The sequence below is a fragment of the Phoca vitulina genome, unplaced genomic scaffold (assembly GCF_004348235.1).
Source record: "Phoca vitulina isolate PV1807 unplaced genomic scaffold, GSC_HSeal_1.0 scaffold14, whole genome shotgun sequence".
Classification (NCBI taxonomy): Eukaryota; Metazoa; Chordata; class Mammalia; order Carnivora; family Phocidae; genus Phoca; species Phoca vitulina.
The window spans coordinates 8,649,482-8,666,531 of record NW_022589717.1 but is presented as its reverse complement, the minus strand read 5'-3'; the positions used below and the strand labels follow the sequence as shown (position 1 = coordinate 8,666,531).

General features: G+C 35.6%; 1 long non-coding RNA gene across 3 annotated transcripts in view; it reads right to left on the bottom strand.

Annotated features, from left to right (window-relative positions):
* LOC116637454 overlaps window positions 1–17,050 on the bottom strand; it is a 198,970-nt gene that overhangs the window by 76,980 nt on the left and 104,940 nt on the right. For all 3 annotated transcript variants that reach the window (XR_004300478.1, XR_004300477.1, XR_004300479.1), the window contains exon 5: window positions 6,901–6,996. This is a non-coding gene — a long non-coding RNA (uncharacterized LOC116637454). The remainder of the gene's footprint in view (window positions 1–6,900; window positions 6,997–17,050) is intronic.

The following is a 17,050-nucleotide window of genomic DNA, read 5'->3' as shown; positions in this document are numbered from 1 at the left end:
ACTGAGCCACCCCGGCATCCTCTAGTGTCTAAGTTTTAACTGTTGGGGACAGTGTAGCCCTGGAAGTGACTGGGTGCAATAAGCTGTGAAGGATTTCAGATAGGTAGGGGAGTAAGGGATAAACCCTTATGTAGGGCTTTCCTCCCATGAGTTAGGACCTCAGAAACATTTAGCTTCATCAATCATAATAAATAATAATAATAAATAAGAAAAGAAGACTACAGTATATTCAATTCTAATGGCATAGATTTGGAACAGTTCTAATGGCATATATATCCCTTTACAGTGTAATTTCATGATTAAGAACACAGGCTCTGGAGATCGACTGTGGGTCTTGCTAGCTCTGTGACATCATCAAGTTGTTTAACTTCTCTACAGATTTCTTGTGAGGGTTAAGTGAATACATAAAGTAAAACTCTTAAAACAGTACAATCATTGTTTAGAAATTATTTGGCACTATTTTCATTCCATCTTATAATAAAGATGGCACCATTTATAGGAGATTTCTACCTGGAAACTCAGGAAAATCTACCACATACCCTGAATCACTACAGTGACATTGGTATGGATATTCAAAATAAATATTAAATGATAAGAACATTAAGTTTAGAAAATGAGCTATGCATACGATTATGAGCATTCCCCAAACAATCTCAGGACTTATTAAGAAGACTGAAAGTAATACTTTAAAATCAAGTTATCATCATTAATAAATCACTCAAAAAAAGGCTTGAAATGTTGTGATAGGGCAATGACATTTCTATTTCTACCTCACAGAGACCAACACGCCTCAGAGACATCAACATCATTTATAGAATATAGGTAGGCCAAGATATCCTATAAAGTTATTAATGTCATCTCCTTTTAACATAAAATTATACAATGTACAAAGTATAGAAGAAAGGAGCCCACTCAAAATAATTTGTCATTTTGCACATGTTCCAGTGAGAAGTTTCCAAGAGCAGTAGGTAAGAATATCCCAAGGCTCTTGGAACTTATACCCCTATTTTCATGATTAAGGTCATTTAACTATCTTTACTCTTTCTAATCACAAATATACACTAAAAAGACCATTTAGGAAATTGCTGGATAAGCTTTTAAAAATGTAAATCTAATCCTGACATTCTCCCTCTTAAATTGTTTTCTATATCCCTAAATCAATGACTTAAAAAAAATCTGGGGATCACACATTCCTCAGAGACAGAAAAGGGCGGGGGAGGATGGCTGGGATAAAAGATAAAGGATGGATCTAGGACTGATCCTGAAGCACTACAACATTTGGAGGCCAGACAAGGCAAGACTAGTATAGGAGATAAAGAAGGAGGAAGCAGTGAGGTAAAAGAAAAAGTAGGAGAATCTGTCTTTGAAACCAAAAGAAGAAAAGAGTACTGAAGAGAAAAGAGCAGACAAGAGTGTCTAATTCTGCTGAGAGTTTGAGTAACATGGAGATGTGACCACTGGCTTTGACACATGGAGATTGTTAAGACATCATCAAGAGCAGTGTAGGCAGTAGAGTGGAGAGATTTAGAGTAGATGAGAAAAAAAAAAAAAATGAGAGATGAGGCAATACAAATGGTTGTAGAAGTATCAGTAAGTTTGATACAGAAATGGGAAGATAACTAATGGAGTACATAGGTCAAAAGAGAGTATTTTTAAAGATTTTATTTATTTATTTGAGAGAGAGAGAGAGAGAGCACGAGCCGGCAGGGCGGGGGAAGGTGGAGCAGAAGGAGAGGGGAAAGCAGACTTCCTGCTAAACAGGGAGCCTGACAAGGGGCTGGATCCCAGGACCCCAAGATCATGAGCTGAGCCAAAGGCAGACACTTAATCCACTGAGCCACCCAGGTGCCCCAAAAGAGAGTATTTTAAGAAATAGATTTTAAGTTCTATAATGGTCAGTGATTTTGTTTTGTGCACTACCCAGTGCTCCGTGCCTACTACTATGATGTTGGCACACAGTAGATGATCAAAGAATTTGTTGGATGAGTGAATAATGAAATGTAGGGTATAAACTAGAACTTAGTTGAGGAATGATGGATAGGATCCAATGTAGAGAGAAGTTTATGGCTAGAGAGAGGGGGAAAAGCAACCATACCTGCCTTCATTGTGTGGAACTCTTCTCTTGATTTAGTACCATGTCATCCCCATAGGTCCAGAAACCAGAGAGTTTAGGATGGCCTAATTATTTTCTTCCACTAGCAAACTTCTACTTATTTTCTATTTCACCTTGTTTAGTCCCCTCAAAGAAACACTTCCAGATGCCTTTTTGTATTTGGAATCTTCTCTTTACTGTGCTAAAATTGTTGTTTTTACTTGGCTGTCTTTCAAACTCGTCAATAAGCGCCTTGATGGTAGAGACTATGCCTTACTTGACTTTTCATCCAGTGTCTAGCAAAATGTCTGGTATAAATCAGACATCAATACACATTTGATGAATAAATAATAAATGACATTCCTCCTGGGAATATAACATGCTTTTCAGTCAGCACACACATTCCGGTCTTCTTGGCATTCTCTTTTATTTCTCATTACACAGTAATCCATGACTGGATGTTAATATTTTGGTTTACTAGTTTTTAGTGGGTTGATAAGCTTGATCGAATTCCTTGCAGTTTAAGAGAATGAATAAATTCCTTTTATGGATTATGCAAATTTGGGAAGTAGGACCCTAATCCCAAGAGGCAGAGGCCCAGTCACTTTCATTGTGTACCAACTTAACCAACATAGATAGTAAAAGTAATAATTTATGATGTCATCTCACAAATGTTGAATAAAAATATTTTCTTATTTTCTTGAGTGGTTTAAACCCTTAAAATTAAAATTTTAAATTATACTTTATTACATTTCATGTGGACATATAGTCTTCCTTTTAGCAATCACGTAAAGCCAAACAATAAGACAATAGACACTGTCACAATATAGAACAATATTTTAAACTACTTTTTATTTAATGTCCAAATTAGATTTGTCCTAATTGAATAATAATAAAAAACCTTTGACGGTAAGTTCTCATCTCTAGTCTTTGTTGTTACAAAAATTGTCACTAAGTGAACTAACTATAATATCGTTAACATTTATTCTTATATCCCATGGCTTAAAGAAACTACTCTGTTTTGAAATATTACTCATTTTTTTTTGTAACTATGTTCCTCTGGTCTTTCATTCCTATTAATATTCAACATGAAATATGATGTCTTTAAATACCAATAACTGTCCCAGTTCATCCATAATTCATAAATGCCTTTTTAACATGTAATCCATAGGTATTGGTATTGCCCATTGATTCTGGAATTCAAATGAGATAGAATAGTGGTAAGTAGCACCAGAAAATAACTGTCAGTTTCTGCAGTTTTATAAAAATCAGCTGTTTAGATGCAGTTTATATTAGCTCCATGTCAAGGAGGAAAAGCTATTAGAGGCACCCTGTGGATCCAAATTCCATTTTATTTATTTTCTTTACATTTTAACAATGTTTGATAAGGTAAAGTTCTTAAGAGATACTGTATCATTTTCAAGACGGGTTACTGAATCTTAAGAATAAACTAGTCCTACCTATGACAAATGCCATTCTCAAAAATGAATTTTAAAAATATTTACAGCTGTCAGTCCAAATATATGGCTGTGTTCATAGAAATATGATTACGATTCCAAAGTGAAAAAACAATGCATGGGTGAAATATCGTGTCTTTCTTAAATTAATCAAAGAGCAGTTCTAAAGACAACAAAGAGGTATCCCTTTAAGGGTTAAGATGTTTTTATAAGGCTTTATTTACTTCTCCTAATAATGAATGAAGCTTTACCTCAAAGTAGATAAAAATATTTCACTTCTAGAAATGCCTCAAGAAATTTAATCCACTTCCATATTGCACATTATAATGTTAACAATGGCCAACTATATTTCGGATACATTCAAGCTAAAGAAATGCTTTTTCAGTTAGGACAATATCATGGCATGTTCTCTAAGATATGTTGATTAATCAAATTCTGTAAATGGTAGGGCTAAAAATGATATTTGTATTTTATCCAAACTTTTAGTCTCACATTTCTTAAAATGCTGAGTGTATATTCTAAATAAGAGTTAGGAGAATATCTTGTGAAAAGTGTGGGATTTTCATCTCAGTGTGAGGGTGACAAACAAGAACACAGACTGCTCTCTTCCTCACTTACTCTGCTCTAGTCACTTATATCTGTTTCTGTCAGGGTTTGAACATGGAAAGAGAACCACCATGATTATTACCAAACAAGTAATATATTTAACTTTAATAATTATGGGAGATGCTCAGGTTCATCCTTAAATAAGCCACACTCATCCCCACCAGAGTGTCTCTCCCTTTTTCTGAAATGTCTTTTCTCCTCATGGCTGGTTCATAAATTCATCCATGTCTCAACTAAAATGTCATCTCCTCAACAAAGCCTGTCTGGCCATCCTATCTACTGAGGTATCCTCCATAATTCGGTATCCCCTTACTACACTTTACTTTTATTCACAGGTCTTATCATTTATTGACATTTTAAAATAAATTTAATAGAGGCGCCTGGGCAGCACAGTCATTTAAGCTTCCAGCTCTTGGTTTTGGCTCCAGTCGTGATCTCAGGGTCGTGGGATCAGGTCCCACATGGGCTCCTCGCTCAGCTCTCTCTCTCTCTCTAAAATGGGTAAATAAATCTTTTTAAAAAATAAAGTAAATTTAACAGGTAAGTTGTGCATTAATTATCTACAAGCTTGATGGGGGCAGCCATTTTGTTCACCTTGTTCACCATTGTTTTCCTATAACCAAGAATAGCATTTAGCGCATAAAAAGCACACACACACACACACAAATAGTGGTTGAAGGAAAGAATGAATGAGTGACCAGGGTAGTAGTAATAGTGACAAAAAAAGTAAGATAGAGAAAAGAAACATTACAAAGCATGTTAAAACAGGATTCATTAAATCACTAGAAGATAGAAGACATAAAAGGAAAGAATAAAGATGACATGGAGGGGGCACCTGGTGGTTCAGCCTGTTGAACGACTGCCTTCAGCTCAGATCATGATCCCAGGGTCCTGGGATTGAGCCTGCATTGGGATTCCTGATCAGTGCTTCTCTCTCTCTCCCTCTGCCCCTCCCCCTGCTTGTGTTGGCTCTCCCTCTCTCTCTGCCAAATGAATAAATAAAATCTTAAAAAAAAAAGATGACATGGAGGATTTTCAGACCAAATGACAAAATGAATTTGTTTTCCATAAAATGCAAGGCCTTTTGTAATCTGGTCTATGCCTCTCTCTCAGTACTTCATCTCTTGTGAACCTGACCCCATGTGCTTTTCATTAGTCCAAGAGTAATTACAGTTCTTGGAAACACCAAGCTGCTTTTCTTGTGCTGTTCCTTATGCATGGAGGATCATTACTTATCATTCACCACATTGTTAGTAACAACCTATGCTCTAAATGATGTGCTTACTCTTCTCACAATGACCAACTACCTTGCCCAACAGGCAAACATGTCAGTTTTCAAATTCAAGTCCAGTATCACCTCCTGTTGAGAGGTTTTTCTATTGATAGCTGCCTTTCCCCTCAAGAGGAAGGGGACCCACTGGACCCTATTCAAACTCTATCATGGTGTCTTCACCAATGCCCCATCCTGAACTTGTTTACATCTGTTCTGACCAGCCAAGTGGGAGTTTCTTAGTGGTAAAGATGCCCTTTATTCATTGAATTAAGAGGATAGGGGAGAGAATATCAATTTTTAAATTAAAGGATGGATCTAGATTGGTCAGTTTGATTAGAACAAAAAAGGAGTTGTAGTAGAAATAACTATCAATCTAGTGCAGTAAATGTGTTGATTTATTTTCTAGGTAGTATGCTGAGTATAGAGGATACAATGATGAATAAGATGAGATTTCTGTCCTTAGGAAGTGAAAAATCTATAAGAGAGCTATACCTGAAAATTAAAATTACAACATAGAGTTATGTACATGATATAAAATTGTATCCAAGTTTCATATGTTAAAATATATAGATTTGAGTTTTATAAATATAAAAGAAATAGTTGAATTTATGACATAGAATCAGATCACATCAAAAGCACATATACAAAGCAAATGCCAAACTAACACAGTTTCCATTGGGATTTCAAGACTTTAATCTTTCCTTAGATTCTACCACCTAGGTATCTCAGTAACACACAATCCAGTGAATAACTAATCAAAATGTAAATAACTAAAAAAATGTATGACATGAGAAACTGACCAAAAGTGATAGAAAAAAATTTATCAAACAAAAAACTCAACTAATAGTCTAATGTATGCTCTGTCCACCTGTAAAAAATGCACAAATGTTTTGACTATTTTAATAATGTTCTCCTCCGCAACACTGCCCCCACTCCTCACCCTGTGCTGTAATGAATATTCAGGTTAAATCAGATCATCAATACTAATGTCCTTGAACATAATTGATAAAATAGCTTTGAAGTAATGCTCATGCAGTAAAAAATTTTCTGGTTGACTAAAGGCGTTGAAAGGGTTAGAAGAGTATACACATATCATGGAGAGGGAGAAAACCAAAATTATGTCATTGAGAGTAGAGAGGGCAAAATAAATGTTGGAACTTGCCTTTAAGAAATGTGGCACACATGTGAATGAGAGGAGAACCTTAACAATCTGAGGTGTCACTTGTCACACATATACACACACGCTAGATTTGTATGAAATGTCGTAAGATTTATGTGGATGTTTTCAAAAGCATATGAACAAGTTAAGGTAGTCCTAGGAAGATCAAATGACTGATTACTCACCAAGAGACCTCACATAAAGACAATAACTTGGTAACTTCACCATGTCCAGATGTTGGTCTCGAGAATTGCTAAATCTAGGTCTCCCCAGTACCATAAAGCTGAGAATGGCTTCTGAAAATGATACTCACAAGTGACAGAAGGGATAAGCTAGGACCCAGCTGACTTCCTCGACAGCTAGACCAGTACATAGAGTTTTCAGGCAGAATCTTCTCATGGCTGTGCATCTTGAAAAGAGAGGAATCAAAATAAGGAGAGTTAGTTATATAATTCAGATGGCTAATTGCATCATACTCTGGGACCTAGTCCTTCTAACTCCACAAGCGGATAGAATGATTCATTAACAACTTGGAGTTCCCCTCTACCGCCCTCTCTCCCTCTCCATCTCTTTCTCCCTCTCTTTCCTCTCTGGAATTTATTTTGGCACTTCTTTCCTCTTTGATTAACCCATTCAGTCAAGACAATTTCTTTTTTTTTTTTTTTTTTTCAGTCAAGACAATTTCTAATATGAGAACCATCTGCCTCTACTTTTATTCAATTTGAGTTTTCCTGTTTCTAAATTCTTGAAGGAAAGGAGGGTGGGTTGGAACTTACAATCACACATCTACCACCTACATTTTCTATAATGTCCCATGCTATTATATCAAGCTACTTTCAGATTTGTGATTCGTGTTCATACACAGAAGCAGATGGAAGTTTCTCCAGCTCCTTTACAGCCTTTTGAGAACATCCACATTTCCACTTGTAATGCTAAAGATACTCTGAACATCTTGTATGGGACATTGATCTGATTAGATCCTGGTTCTGAAAGTATATAAACCAATAAGGAGAAATTAAATAAATATTGATGTAACCCTACTGATGTTAGTAAACTTCTCCCTTGCTAATCCTTTAGATAAAGATCATGGATAAAATCACCAATGACATCTTATACCACCAAAATTATACTTATGGAAAATAATCTGGGTATGTGAACAGATTTTAGGTTGAATTTTTCACAAAATTCAATTTTGTGTTCATTCGACTGTTTAAATAAATCCCCATGATGTTAAATAACTCATCCCTCTCTGAACATCTCCAGTAAATGCTTTCAGAATTGAAGAAGTTAGACATAATAGGCATGTTCACAGGCTCATTGGTCAGAAAGACTACGAAAATAATTTTAACACAAAAAACACTAAATGTAAGTATTTCTTTCTTAAATTTAAACACTACTCCTGTATCATTAAATCATAAAATTACACTCTTTCACGTTTCTGTTTTTACACTTTACTTTTAAATTTAATGTTTTATTTGATCTTTTCCACAAAGAGAGTATAGTATCTCTACTTACAGAAAAGTAAACATACTCATAGATATTAAGTAATTTACCCAAAGTGATTCAGCTAACAGGTAGCAGACCAAACTGAGGACTAAAACCAGACCCATGGAAACTGAATCAAACTCTAAAGGAATTTTCAATATACCAATAACACAGTGTCGTTTGCCTCTCTTTATCAGAAAGAAAAGTTATTTTTTTTAAATGTGTCATTTAAATGTAGGAAAGGAGTTGAATCTACATTCTTCTCTTTAATCCTGTTTCAAATATATAATGCCAGAATTCCTTCTTATTTTATCTTCTGATCATGAAATAACCAGCAGTGAACCCTCCCTAGAATAATATTCAAGTATAAAAGAAGACATTACAGTGATAATATTATATATATATTATACTAAGGCCAGTGTTACCAGCAGAATAAAGACCCCAAAGGGATGAAAAACAAGAACGTCTGCAATAAAACCCATGTTCTGAGCTCAATTCTGTGTTTTTAAAATTGCTGAGAGTTACAATGAGCTTACTATGAGCAAAAGGTCTTGTTACCTGTTCTTTTAGACCTAGGCTTGGAGTATCAAAAGTAAATAATGGCCTTGTAGTTTTCATGAAGCTTCTGCAACTCTCCCCCAAAGGCTACTGGTAATGACTTCTTGTCAAAAGGAATAGAAGAAACATTTTTTCAATTCCTCTGGAAGTAGTTCTGCATTGATTTCAGAGATATAGTCATGCACCTGGCCAAGTTGGCAAGTGGACACTCAGTGCCCTGCAGCTCTCTGAGGCAAATCAGAACCTTAAATTACAGCAGCAGCCCAAACGCTCTCTTGTTCCCTTCAGATTTTCTAATATCACTATTGCAGCGATATAATTGATTTCACTGTCATAGGTTTGGTGTGTTATGCTCAAATTATACACATAAACATAGTATCACTTATATCTCAACATTAAAATCTCTAATATGTATAAATGTATATGTATTTGAATTCAGGCTTTCTGTTGTCAATGTTTTCTTGGGAAAAGTCATTCTTTGATTACAGAAAATTTTTATTCCAACAATCTATGACACCAGATGAAATCATTTCATTTTAGATCCTCTGACATTTTCAATTAACTGGTTAAAAATGGATTTGTGCAAATCTGGGTCCAGATTCTGACCACTTCACTTACTGGCTATATAGATTTAGGAGCATTGATTAATATATCTAGGTCTCAGCAAGATGCTGGAAAAAACGATATACTTACTGGGAAATAAAGGTAACACTCATTTTGTAGATTTGTTAAAGGATATGATCCATAAGAAGCACTTACAGTGTCGGGCATATAGTACATGCACAGTAAATGTTAGTATTAGCTTAAATTAGTTCTATTAGTGATAGGTATCTCAAATACATGTTAGCAATTATGATTCATAAGAATCATGAATTGTCTCCCTTGTACAGTTTTTGTTGTTGTTTTTGCTGTTTCTTGATTTGTTCTGTTTGCTTAACATACATATTTGAGATAGGTAATTTCCATTTAAGTTGTTTTGAAATGGAAAGAACTATTAACATAATAAATAAAAACTACTTTGCATGTAGGTTTACCCTTTAGTGTTAAAATAAATGTAGAAGACTGAAAATTATTAGTATCTCTGCAGTAAGATAAATAATTCATAATTGTCAATAGAAAAATAAACATTTTAAGAGGCGCCTGGGTGGCTCAGTCGGTTAAGCTTCTGCCTTCGACTCAGGTCATGATCCCAGGGTCCTGGGATCAAGTCCCGTGTCAGGCTCCTTGCTCAGCGGGGAGCCTGTTTCTCTCTCTGCCTGCCACTCTGCCTGCTCATGCTTTCTCTCTCTCTCTCTTTCTCTCCCTGACAAATAAATAAATAAAATCTCTATCTAAAAAAAAAGAAAAATAAACATTTTGAAACATCGGAAGGTAACACCCTATAATAGCAACAGCAGGTTTCTTTCCTCTCTCCATATCTTCCCTGTGAAACACTTGATTTTCAGTTAAGATAATGATTATTGCTCATTTGGGTAGCTAATAGATTCTCCTCATCTAGGCTCCCAATACTTCCAAATGAGCTTTTAGAATGAAAAGTAGTTCTCTGGAGTCACCCAACACAGTTTGTCACCCATCCTGAGATAACATACAGTGAAGTCGGGAACTTCAGTGTGTATTTGTGCAACTTTGTGCAACTTTCAGTCTTTCTATGAAGTATGGGCTACAGTGTCAGTAGGACCAGATCTGAATGACTTCTATGCCTTATAGTTAAAGAGAGAAAGATCTTTCCCATGGCCTATACATGCACGTCCAATGTGATAGCCAGTAGCCACTTGTGTCTATTTAAATTTGTCTTCATTCATTTAAATTAAATAAAAAATTGAACGTATTTCCTCAGTTGTACTAGCTACATTTCATATGCTTAGTAGCCACAAATGGCCAGTGGCCACCACATTGGGTAACAAAAATATAGGCCATTTCCATCATTACAGAAAGTTCTATTGGTCAGCGCTGACCTTGACCTTAGAAGAACAAAAAGACAAGCAAAGCCTGAAGTCAAGTATTATATCCCATCTAGAGGGCATAATGAGAGGTAATCAACACTCACTTCTTGTTCTTACATTTATTCATATAATTTCCTTCCCAAATTAGTCCTGATTTCTTATTTGTTGTATTGTTATTTGTAACTTTATAGATGTAAGTCAATGAATGTCATTTCCACTTGTGGAAGAATGACAATGATATGCTCCATGTATGGGTTGTTCAGATTCAGAGGGAAATTTTGGTTATTTTATTTATATTTTACATCATGTTGATGGTAAAACTCTTTTTTACCCCTAGTATCTTTTTGGATATACTGTGGCTTCTCAAAACCCCACTGACTGAATTTCATTCCATTTGGGAATAATTTAAGATAGTATCACTATATAAAACTGCCTATTTAAAATTTCATTCCCCTGAATGTCCCTCTGATAGGTTCACAAGATTTCATTCCCAATGCTTAATATTAATATCTTGTCCTAGCCGGTCTCTTATTGTTACAGTTAAGAGAATCCATGGGCTGTAAGACTTTAGAGAAGAGTACATTTGAAACATGCTGAACAGTGGTGCCTAGGTGGCTCAGTCGTTAAGCGTCTGCCTTCGGCTCAGGTCATGATCCCAGGGTCCTGGGATCGAGCCCCACATCGGGCTTCCTGCGCTGCAGGAAACCTGCTTCTCCCTCTCCCACTCCCCCTGCTTGTGTTCCTTCTCTCGCTATCTCTCTCTGTCAAATAAATAAATCTTTAAAAAAAAAAAAAAGAAACATGCTGAACAATTGTCCCTCCCTAAAGTCTGATGATAAAAGACATCCTAGAGGAAGGGCTACATTAAATGTTCAGATGATATTCTGCTTGCCAAAGAGAGCCAGCTGTTTATACTTGGCGGCATACTGCAACAGAATTATCTCATTTGCAAATCTTGGAATATGGAGATGCAGATAAATGTTAGCACTATAAGCCAGCAAATGTAGAATGAGCTGTATTCTTAGCATTTGGAGGAAGATTTCATATTTCATATTTGTACATATGGAGCTTTAAAAACTTATTCGTAAACATGCCATCTGAGCAACATGGCACATAAGGCATTTTTAATATGGCCAAAGCTGTATTAAGACACTCCTTATATAATGTTATACAAACAAATATTTTAACATTCTACTCATATAAAATGTTAATAAGGTGTTTAGCAGCAGAAACAAAAGTGTCTTCTGTGTTTTCATAATAAAATGAGTGTTTTCTGCCAATCAAGCGTCATAGCTAAAGACAATATTACTCTCTCTTAGAGACAAAAGGTCACATCAGAATTTCTTTGGTAAGCTCACATGGTTCACACATTCACATCTAAGCCTTCACAAAAAAGTAAGTTCATCAGGGCGCCTGGGTGGCTCAGTTGGTTAAGCGACTGCCTTCAGCTCAGGTCATGATCCTGGAGTCCCTGGATCGAGTCCCGCATCGGGCTCCCTGCTCGGCAGGGAGTCTGCTTCTCCCTCTGACCCTCCCCCCTCTCATGTGCTCTCTCTCATTCTCTCTCTCAAATAAATAAATAAAATCTTTAAAAAAAAAAAAAAAAAAAAGTAAGTTCATCAGTCAAAAGGAAAAAGTGTATTCTTAAGAAATTTGTTTATGGGTCTGAAAAAAATGTCAAGAATTCAAAGGATTGGGTGATGACGATTTTTTTAAACATGAGATTTTATTTTAGCTCAAGTAATTTTTTTTTCCCCTTGAGAGAAAAAGACCCTTCATTTATAGTAAAACATTATTATTTGTCCTTGAATGGAAAGAAATTTGGCCATCACTACTAATAGCTAAGCAAGGAAAAAAATCTGTTCTTTTCCCCTCAGTTGAAGAGAACCATTCTGGGTCTGTTAATCAATTCATTCTTTCCCCTGAAGCCAGATGCTCTTTTTAAAACTACAAATCTGATCACATGGAATTCTTAATTAAAACACTACAATGGCTTCCATTGTCCATAGGAAAAACATCTAAACCTTTAAACCTTAACATGGTCTACAAAGTACTGCTTGATTATTCTTTCCTGCATCTACACCTGCCATGACACTGCACAGAGTCTCACAGGGCACCTAATACACAGAGGCACTGTATAAATATTGAATGAATGGGGAAACAAACATTATAATTTTTTTTCCTCAGGCAAGATGCATGCAGAGAAAAGAGATGGGTGGGATATGTACATTTACCTGACCACCCTATATAACATAGGAATACCTTTGTCTCCGCATTCTCCATCTCCTTATCATGTTTATTTTTCTTATAGCATAAAATATCTGACTTATATTATTTTATGGCAAAAATGTCATCTGGTTTATCCACTTATCTCCTAAAGGCTTAAAGAATTTGACATTGAAGTAGATGCCATGATAAATTTCTATTGAATTAACAAATGAAGGAATTAACTCTGCTCCTTAAGCACTTACTTGGGTCATCTGTTAAATGATCCAAAAGCATTTTTCAAGGCCACTTTGCCTTCAGTCATTATCTTCTTTCCCATCTACCATTCTTCTCTCCATTTTTGAGTAATTATTTGTTCAACGCAAAGATCCTTTTGTTCTTCCCTCATTTAAAAAGAGCTTTATTGGCACTCTTTGCCTTCACAATAAAGTTCATGATACTTAGCCTAGACACAAGACATGGCCCTTGCTAACATTGCCAAGCTAACTTCCACCTTCATCCCACACTTGGCATGTTACAGCCAAGCTGATCATCTCTCAGTTTTTCAGGTCCACCATACTTTCCCTCACCCACTGGTGTGTCTTTGCATGAACTGGTTCGTCTGGCTAACCCCTTTTATCTGGATAAATTCTTAATTTTTTTGAAGGTTTGTGCTGTAGAGTAACTTCCTCGGGGAGGGCTTCTCTAGAGCTCAAATACTGGGGGACTTCCCTGCTTTGTATTTCCCTGATGCTTCCTACTTTCTATATCATATACTACTTACCTTCTTATCATTTGATTGCTTACTTGTCTGTATTTCCACTAGACAGTGAGGCTTTTGATGGCATACGTGATCATTGTTTACACAGGTGGCTGAGCGTAGGGTATTTGCTGAATGAGGACATGGAGTTAAACATCTCATAATTCTAAATCAGCTGCAAATCTCTGGCAGTTACTTTTTAGATGGACACTGGGTACTCTTTCCCCTAAGACCTAAAACAATACTGGGGACAATAAAGACCTATGGGCTACCACAAAGAGAGAGAGAGCATCATGATTGATCCCCTGATTGGCCTGTACTGACCGATGGATAAAGAAGTTCAGCTTAGTCGAGGGACAGACTGACATTGTCCAGAGAGGAACTGAACTCATTGCCAGCAACCTGCTTGAAAAAACTAATTCTTTATTATCCTAAACTCACACACCCAACTCTCCATAGGATATTATTTCCAAACCCAGTATCACTTTTCTTATTCCTATAAAGCTGCAAAAACTGCCATAAGAAGCAAGAAAATGTAGGGAAAAATCCAGAAAAACATAATATAAGAACTTGTGGCATTAATTTACTGATTAGTCTCTGATTTTCTAGATTATATTATCTTTGGAATAAACTCTTAGATTTCACCATAAAGCACATAAAATTGACATATTATATTCCTTCTAAGATTGCAATATTATATTGCTACAAGTGTCAAAGTGGATAAGAATGGAATCTTAGCATATCAAAATCTGTTTTTAACTGCGCACAACAATGCTAAACTCTATGTTCTCTTTTAAGATTATTTGGACAACCTGACATAGCATTAAGAGGGGCTGCATACATTTTCTCGGCCACAGCAGCAATGGGAAGACAAGTCTCCTCCTCTAATCTGATAATAACAATTTGTTATCATAAATCAAGAACTGCCTTAGGAAACAACTGGAAATATTGAATAATTACCGGAGAAAGAATAGTTCAGCATCAAATGAGCCAAAACTCAAATATCCATTTTGAGACAGATGTACATAAGTTTCCATGTAGATACCATCTGATATAATTGCCTAACACATTTTTAGTTTTGGGAGAGTTCTTTGCCTCTTTTGACCTCAATATCCTCATGAAAATGGGGATAATAATGTCTGCCTCACTGTTTTTTTGTGTGTGGAAATTTAATTAGATAGAAAACATAAAGTACTTAGCACACTATTGGCATAAGCTCAGCAATAATTGGTTGATATGTTGTTTAGATATTTTTTATGGCTTCCCAATCAAGCATGCTAATTTAATTTTAAAATGACCTTTGATTTTTTAGTTATATGGGGAGAGAGGAGGGGGAAATTGCAATAAGGAGGGAATAAGAGAGTGTGGTATAAGGTTGGAAGAATTATAGGGAGCCCAGAATGACTTGTCTATATTCAAGATGTTTCACTGACCAAATGGGCTGAAAAAGCAAATGTTGACTTTAAACAGTTTACTACAGAAAAGCGACCTTTTAGAGAACTAATTTGTCAGTGATTAAGCCAACAGACCATATGAAGGGCCTGCTGTTCTTGAAATGTATTCATTTCTGTTATCAAAGAACCAGCTCCAATTGACTAACACAGTATCTCCTAGAATTTGTAACACAGTTTAAATATGTAAAAATTCTGTGTAGCTACCTCCAAAGATGGTGCCCCGGTGGACCACACCTCCTAGGAGCCATTCCCTTATGTAGTGACCCCACCTCCTTGGCTGTAAGTGAACTGTGACTCACTCTTGACCAAAGGAATGCAGAGGAGGTGATACTATGGTCATAATGACCAGAAGCTGAATCAGAAAAAGCCTTACAGCCTTAGAGAGAGACTCTTAGAACATTTATGTGTGGAATGCTCCCTCTCAGAAAACTAAACTTACTCTTTGAAGCCTAAACCACATGAAGAGGCCAATGAAGACAAGCCAGTTGAAATCCCCAGCTGAGTTTTCCTTAGCCCAATAGCCAGCATCAACCGTCAGCTTTGTGAGTGAGCAATCTTGGAAGTCCAGCTCAGTTGAGCCTTATTCTTGCTGCAGTTCCAGCCAGTACTTAATTGCAATTGCATGACACATCTCAAGTAAGAATTGCCCAGCGGAGCCCAAACAAGTCACAGAAACCAAGTAAAATAATAATAAATTATCATTTAAACATCCTGAGCTTGGGGGTAGTTCTTATGCAGCAAAAGACAATAGGAATGGATGCCTGTTAAAAACTCCTGGCACAGAGAAAAAGGTATTAATAAGATAAGTTCAGTTGATAGAATCAGAAATTTATCAGAGAGTTTAATTTTGAATCAAGTGCTATTCAGTTGATGTCAGAAACTTGGTAGAGATAAATTATATTGTATTACAATTCTAAGAAGAACACAATTTAATTTCCCTAAAATTAAGATGCATCTTGCTATCAATGAGATTGTATAATTGACATTTATTTTTCTCAGAAGTACTAAAAGATGCTTCTTATAATTGATGGCATCTTAGATCTTGGAATACAATATATTGGATGGATAGTCTAAAAGACTCCCCCTTGGGCTAACTTCCTCAGAATTTCCTGGAGAGTCGGTTTAAGAAGATTTCTAGTTTTCACTAAATTAGAATATCTTGGGGCAGGACCCAGGCATTTGCATTTAAACTTCCCAGGTGATCCTTATGTGTAATAATATTTGAAAAACATTGATTCACATAGCAAAATCTCTGTCCTAGACTAGAAAATTAAGTAACCAGATCCCTTTACTTTAGCTCCCCATTGATACATGTTCATTAAGTTGTAAATGGCATTAGACTTTTGACACTTCTAGAGTCTTAAACTGAATTGTTCAGTAAAGACACTTATTAAAAATATTCCTATATTTTCTTTAAAAAACCTCTATAAAGTGTAATTTCTATATATTGCTCAATGACAAATTCATTTTAAACATTAGAATATTGAATCTCCTCCTCCCTGATAGATAAATTTTTATGTTATTTTTATGTCAGTGATCCAACTGTCTATATGCCATCTATTCTAAGCCATCACAAATATATATGTTTCATGAATGTCAATATTCCTTCAATTCAAAAAGATTTAGATATTATAATTATGAATGTCATATTTTAATTAACTAGATTCCCTGGGGAGAATGTGAAAATAATTCTTGAGATATACAAAATTCTAAAAGTTGGTATAAATCTGCACAAACATGCTTTCTAAATATTTAAAATTTTATTTTACATTCTATGAGGTTGGCATTACCCTAATACTAACACCAGACAAGATACTACAAGAAAAGAAAATTATAGGCCAATATCCCTGATGAACATTTATGCAAAAATGAACAAAATATTAGCAAACCAAATACAACAATACATCAAAAGGATCATACACTGTGATCTAATGGGATTTATTCAGGGATTCAAGGGTGGTTAATATCCACAAATCAATCAACATGATAACCACATTCACAAAACAAAGAATAAAAATCATATGATCATCTCAATAAATGCAGAAAAAGCATTTGACA